Raw genomic sequence first — 6,949 nt, 5'->3', positions numbered from 1 at the left:
AACCTCCCGAAGTGCAGAGCCTTGTTTTTAGTTCATTTTGAACTGTTTTATAATCGTTTTGAATCTATAAATTTGGATTCACTCTGATATTTACAGATTTACCATCCTACTTCCCACAATGCTCATATCCTTGATCCATTACAATAGACACCTCGTCCATCTCTGCTCACAGCCTCGATCCATTACAGTAGTCACCTCGTCCACCTCTGCTCATAGCCCCTTTATCCATTAGACACCTCATCCATCTCTGCTCACAGCCTCGATCCATCACAGTAGCCACCTCGTCCACCTCTGCTCACAGCCTCGATCCATCACAGTAGCCACTTTGTCCATCTCTGCTCACAGCATTTATCCATTACAGAAGCCACCTCGTCCATCTCTTCTCATAGCCTAAACTAATCTATTAGTTTAGTTTAGCCAGAGGGAAGAAAACGAAGCCAACGCGGGTCCAGAACACACATTTTATAAGAGCATAAGAAATTTAAAAATAGCAAAGTATATCATGAAGTTTGTAATAGATATGCATGATTAAAATTACTATTTTAATCAATATATTCCATAAATGGAGAAATTTAAATACGTGAAAAGACAATTTTATTATCAATGTACAATTAATGTCAAGAATGTGGCTTATGTTTTTATCTTTGCAAAACGTAGGGGCACTTGGAAGGAAGAATTTATAATCGTGGGGAGTGCATACGATACTGGAGGGAGCCTTTTGACAAGGGGGGAAATGGCACCATGAGATATGCTATGGTCATAGCTATGTGGGAGCACAGCTAGCTCTGGTCTCCCCCATCCACCCACTGGGCAGCGTTCAGTTACCAATACTGAGGTAGAGCTCACTCTCCCAGGTCAGAAGAGAAAATCTACACTGCAGTCAGAAGCCACTGTGTGGGAAACCCCTTTCAGATAGAGACAAGGGATTATTTGACCTTTTCTCTGCAGTGCCTAGAACAATGTCCAGAACACAACAGATACTCCATATGCACAGTCACATCCTCTGTATCTGTATTTTTTTTCCAGCAGGGACTGGAGGTCCTAAGCTTCGTTAATATGGTGAGCCAGTGCCCACATGAACAGTATCATCTTAGCACTGTCACCTGGACACCCATTTAAATGCTCTTATTTTAGCTAGTCAAAGTGTGGTCTATGAGTTTGCATTTTAATAAGATCCCCCGGTTAATCTTGTGCATGTTACAGGGAAGTACTGGGGTCCTACATCGTATGTGACAGGCTCTCACAGTCACCATCATCACGGGAAGCTGCATTTAGAGCATTTAACTATATGGGCTCTGAAATCAGATGACTTAGGTTTAGCCTTGCTTCTACTTCTTACTAAGCAGAGAATTCTGGGGTGAAAACTTTACGAGGCCCAGTTTTATCACATCCAAATTGGAGGCACGGGGAAATTATAGCATTTTGCATAGAATATCGTTTTAAGTATAAAATGAAATAGTATGCAGGAAGCTTCTGCCATATGCTAAGTGCACAATAATTATTAGTTAATAGTAACTCATTTAATCCAAAGAGGTCTATAGATTTGTACATAATTTTTTGTGACTACCCAAATTTTCATAATTAATCTAGATTTAAAATCAAGGAATGTTCTTACTTGTAGTTGGCAATCAGTATGACATACCAAAATCATATGTATTTTATTGTTGGTGGGGATATAAGAAATTTGCCATCAAAAGAGGGAGGATAATCTTTGTTTGCAGACTCCAGAAAGCTGTCTCTCACGTAAGAGTTTGCAATTTCTGGGGGAAAAGAAGAGAAAGTTGATTGTGTAAATAAACATTACCATAGAGTCTTCTCTATGGCAACATCAGAAATGAAAGCTGATTCTCATCTTCCTAACAATCTGCAAAGATGAGTGAAATGCAAAAGACTGAGCATCCAGTTAAAGAAGGAAAGAACTTGAGTGGCACAGGAGGAAACCATGTTGCCGCTAGGGAAATCAACATGACCAACATTCCTCTGCCCTCCTCCGAGCCTAAGGATGGGTTAAATATCAGTGGCTGACCTCAGATAATGGAATGAGCAAAAGAGCTATAAAAATGCCTGCATTACATAACTAAGAGGGTGGGAAGGGAATTTTTTAAAAAGGCAATTCCTAGTTGGGTTCCTTCCTGTTTACCCCATTGGTGACGAAGCTAGTGTTGCCCTAGGATTCTGGGAATGGCTGCAGACACAACAAACACTGAGCAGACGAAATTCACAGTAATTTACTCATCACACATACTCAGCCCAGCAGAGGAAGACACTGCATCTACGCAGGTCTACCCGGGGATTGCACTCTGGAGCAGAGGGTGAGGGAGGCAGGCCTGGTAGAAATCAGAGGGTGGGGAAACCCCTGGTCCCTTGAGGGATATGCTTGACTATTTCAAAGAGTTTTGCAGTCTGGTCGGGGCATGAAAGCCATTACACTGAGGACCTGGTGGGGTGCTGCATGAAATTTTAGGTGTCACAATACAATTGACCCCTGATGCTTTAACATCCGATATTTACTTTAATGATGACTAATATTTTAAGAGGCTGAGAGAAGGCTGTTGAGACACTGTAATAAGTGCTTGCGGCATGAGAGGTTAGTAAGGCCACAGTTATGAGTAATGAAATGTGGAAGCAGATGCAAAGCTACTGCCCCATTTGTTTAGCAGGAGGCAAGAAAGGAGGCCTCTGGCAGCACAACTGTGTTCCTAAATATTTGGGTGACTTCATGCATTCCCCATGCATTGGTTCTGGCAAGACAAGCATGTTCGTAAATATCTGGGTGACGTCACACATTCCCCATGCATTGGTTTAGAGATCTGGGGTCTCTGGCAGCACAAGTGTGTTCGTAAATGTTTGGGTGATGTCCCGCATTCCCCATGCATTGGTTTAGAGATCCGGGGCCTCTGGCAGGACAAGCATGTTCGTAAATGTCTGGGTGACATCATGCATTCCCCACGCATTGGTTTTCATGTTTCCAGTTAGTTGGTTGGCAAGTCTGATATTACTGATCCACATGCAGCAGGCAGCTTCCTGTACGGAGCTACCTCCACCCCTTGGACAGTCCAGGACTGAATGGTTGTCAAAAATGCGAACTCTTTTGATGTCCATTAAAGGCAACTGAGGGAACTGTGTAGCACTGGTGTAAAAGTGCACTTTCCTAAGGAGTATGAACTTAGAGTAATCAAAGCCTGTGGCAATAGTGGAACCCAGCAGGGCATCCACTCGCTGCTTTGTAACTTAAATAGGAGTTCTTTGAGGAGCTCAGTCTATCTCTCAACTACAGCAGCTGCCTGCAGCCGATAGGGGCAGTGGAAACTCTACTGGACATCTTCTTCACAAGCCCAGCACTGTGTTTTCTGATGAGATGTTGCCTTGGTCCCCACCAGTAGTGTCTGGAACTCTGCAGGGGATAAGGAGTGTCCCTGTAAGATCCATACTGTGTCCCTGGTTAAAATAAAGGCATCTGTTACCTTGACTGATATTCTGAATATCCCTGAGACAAGAAGTTTCTTTAACTCAATGGGGAGCGGAGGTGGACAATTCTTGGCAATTGCCAAAAAGTTTGTAAAAATGTACAAATGGGGCTAATTGTTGGCCCAGCATCAGTGCTGAGATGACCATCTAAAGTTTGGCCAGTTGTGCTGAGGCCTGGGTGTCATCCTTTATCAGGGACATCCTAGCTGAGGGAGGAAAGGCAGCAGCATCCCACTGAGCTCCATCATGTCCGATGATGCATCCATTCAGAAGGCGGACGAACTTCATTGCTGGTCACTCGGGATCCCAAGGGGCCTGGGAGAGGGGTGACGTCAGCACCACAGCCTGAGGACGAAGGAGGCCAGTGCTTCCTGCAGATGAGAATGGCAGGGGTTCCAGATTTGACTCCATCCTGAGGCAAGGAGGTCTCTGCAGCTGTGCCAAGGCTGTGGGGTGCTGCTTCCCAAGGCTTGATGTCCAGATGGGCATGAGGGCTCACAGACATGGACACAGAGCCCTCTGTTTCCAGAAGGTCCAGTATGTGGTCAGCAACTACTGCCCTGATGCTGTACAGCACATGGCCAAAAGAGGGCAGGTTTGTTTTCTACATCAGAAGCCCATGGACAACTTGTAGCCACCATATGCAATCCAGATACTTCAGGAAGCATGAGAAGAGGTTGCTCAAGCATCTGCAGTGTGTTCTCTGATGAAATTCATAGGAACACCTGTTAAGTTAAATTTGGACCGATTCCAGGATCGCTTGAGCCCAGGAGTTCAAGACCAGCCTGGGTAACATGGCAAGACCTTTTCTCTACAAAAAAAAAAAAAAAAAATTAGCTGAGTGTGGTGGCACACACCTGTGGTCCTAGCTACTTGGAAGGCTGAGATGGGAGAATTGCTTGAGCTCCAGAGGTTGAGGCTGCAGTGAGCGGAGATCATGCCACTTCATACCAGCCTGGGTGACAGAGCAAGACTGTGTCTCCAATAAACAAAACACAAATTAAAGAATGTTGGGCTTGTATTGACTTTGTGGACGCTCAGAGAATCAATAACTGTTTCTTGAAAGTGTCAGGAATAGAGCAGCCGCATGTTTACCAAGGAATTTTCAGGAACTGAAGCAAAGTGGCAGGCCCTTGCACTATTGTGCTGGGGAAAGGTCCATTCCCTTTGTGGAAGCCTCCTTGTGTCTGTGTGTCCTTAGTGTGTAAAATGAATTTTCTCTGAGAATGATGTGATCAGTATGTCACACCTGTGCTCCTGTAGAAAGGTGGTTGTAGTGTGATCTTGTCTGTGAAGCCTGCATGCAATGACAAGGCTGCCAAGGCATTTCATGGGTCACCTGGTCCCTTCAGAGATGAAGGCAGGCTGTGACTGAGACTCTGTTAAAATAGGTACAAAACAGAACATGTTATCCAAATCTATAACAACAAAATACTTACCAGTTGCATGGATATATATATAGGTTTATTATGAGGAATTGGCTCATGTGGTTATGGAAGCTAAGAATTCCCAGGACCTGCAGTCAGCAAGCTGGAGACCCAGGATTGCCAATGGTGGAATTCCAGTCCAAGTCTAGAGTCCTGAGAACCAGGAAAGCTGATGGCGTAAGTTACAGTCCAAGTCTGACTTCAAAGGCAAGAGAAGAACTACATCTCAGCTCTGAAATCATCAGACTGACAGAGTGAATTCTCTCTTCCTTACCTTTGTGTTTTATTTGGGTTTTTAATGGATTGGATGAGGCCCTCTTACCACTTTACTAAGTCTACATATTCAAATGTTCATCTCATCAAGGAACACCCTCACAGACACATGCAGAATGTTTAACCAAGTATCAGGCAACCCAACTTGGCAAATAAAATTAACCATCATAAGGTGAAAGATGTACACGATCTGAAGAGAAACCAGCGATGCAGGGACAGTTAAACATCTGCAAGTCAATAAATGTGATACACCATATAAACAGCATTAAAAACAAAAATCACATGATCATCTCAATTGACGCAGAAAAAGGATTTGACAAAATCCAGCATCACCTAAAACCCTCAGCAAAATCGACATAGAAAAAGCATTTGACAAAATCCAGAACTCCTTTATGATTAAAACCCTCAGCAAAATCAACATAGAAGGCACATACCTTAAGGTAATAAAAGCCATATATGACAAACACGCAGCCAACATTATACTGAATGTGGAAAAGTTGAAAGCATTCCCCCTGAGAACTAGAACACGACAATGATGCCCACATTCACCACTTCTATTCAATATAGTACTAGAAGTCCTCGCCAGAGCAATCAGATAAGAGAAACAAAAGTTATCCATATCTGTAAAGAGGAAGTCGAACTGTCACTCTTTGCTGATGACATGATCGTATACCTAGAAAACCCTAAAGACTCATCCCAAAAGCTACTAGAACTGGTAAATGAATTCAGCGAAGTTTCAGGATACAAAATTAATGTACACAAATCAGTGGCTCTGCTATACACTAACAGTAATCAAGCTGTGAATCAAATCAAGAACTCACCCCCTTCTACAATAGCTGCAATAAAAACCTTAGGAATATTATAATTCCTATAATTATAATAGTATATTCCTACAATTGTAACTTGCATACAATCTTTGCAGATAAAATCTTAAATATATCTGGAACACTTAACCGAAGAGGCAAAAGATATCTACAAGGAAAACTACAAAACACTGCTGATAGAAATCACAGATACAAACAAATGGAAACACATCCCATGCTAGTAGATGGGTAAAATCAACACTGTGAAAATACCAGACAGCCAAAAGCAGCCCTACCCTAAACCTAACCCTACCCTAACCCTAACCCTAGCCCCATCCCTAACCCTAGCCCAATCCTAATCATAACCTGACCCCGACCCTTTAATGCTGAACATGACGTTGACCCTAACACTTGACCCCCGACCCCTACCCTAACAATAACCCTAACCCTAAAGCTACCCTAACCTCTGCCCCGGCCCTAACCCTAATCCAACCCGAACCCTAACACCTAACCCCTTAGCCCAAACTCTAACCAAAACCCCTAACACCTAAACCTAACCCCTAGCCCTAACCCATAGCCCTAATTCTTAACCCCAATCCTTAGCCCTAATTCTTAACCCTACCCCTACCCTAAACAGAACCCCTAACACCTAGCACTAAACCCTAACCTCTAACCCAAACACTTGCCCTAACGCTAGCCCTAGCTCTAGCACGGACCTGGCTCTAACTGTAACCCGTAGCCCTAACCCGAAGCCCAAACCCTAACTCAAAGCCCCGACCAAAACCTTGACCCTAACCCCTAACCTTAACCCTTAACTCTAATCCCTAAACCAAACCCTAGCCCTACCCCTACACTTAACCCTAAACCAACCCTATGCCTAACCTTTACCCCTAACCATGACCCTGACCCCAGCCCCAGCCCTGAAGCTAATACCTAACCACAAGCCTAATCCTAGCATTAACCCTAACTCTTAACTCC

Source organism: Piliocolobus tephrosceles, chromosome 1 (genome assembly GCF_002776525.5).
Source record: "Piliocolobus tephrosceles isolate RC106 chromosome 1, ASM277652v3, whole genome shotgun sequence".
NCBI classification, from domain to species: Eukaryota; Metazoa; Chordata; class Mammalia; order Primates; family Cercopithecidae; genus Piliocolobus; species Piliocolobus tephrosceles.
This window is presented reverse-complemented; position numbering follows the sequence as displayed.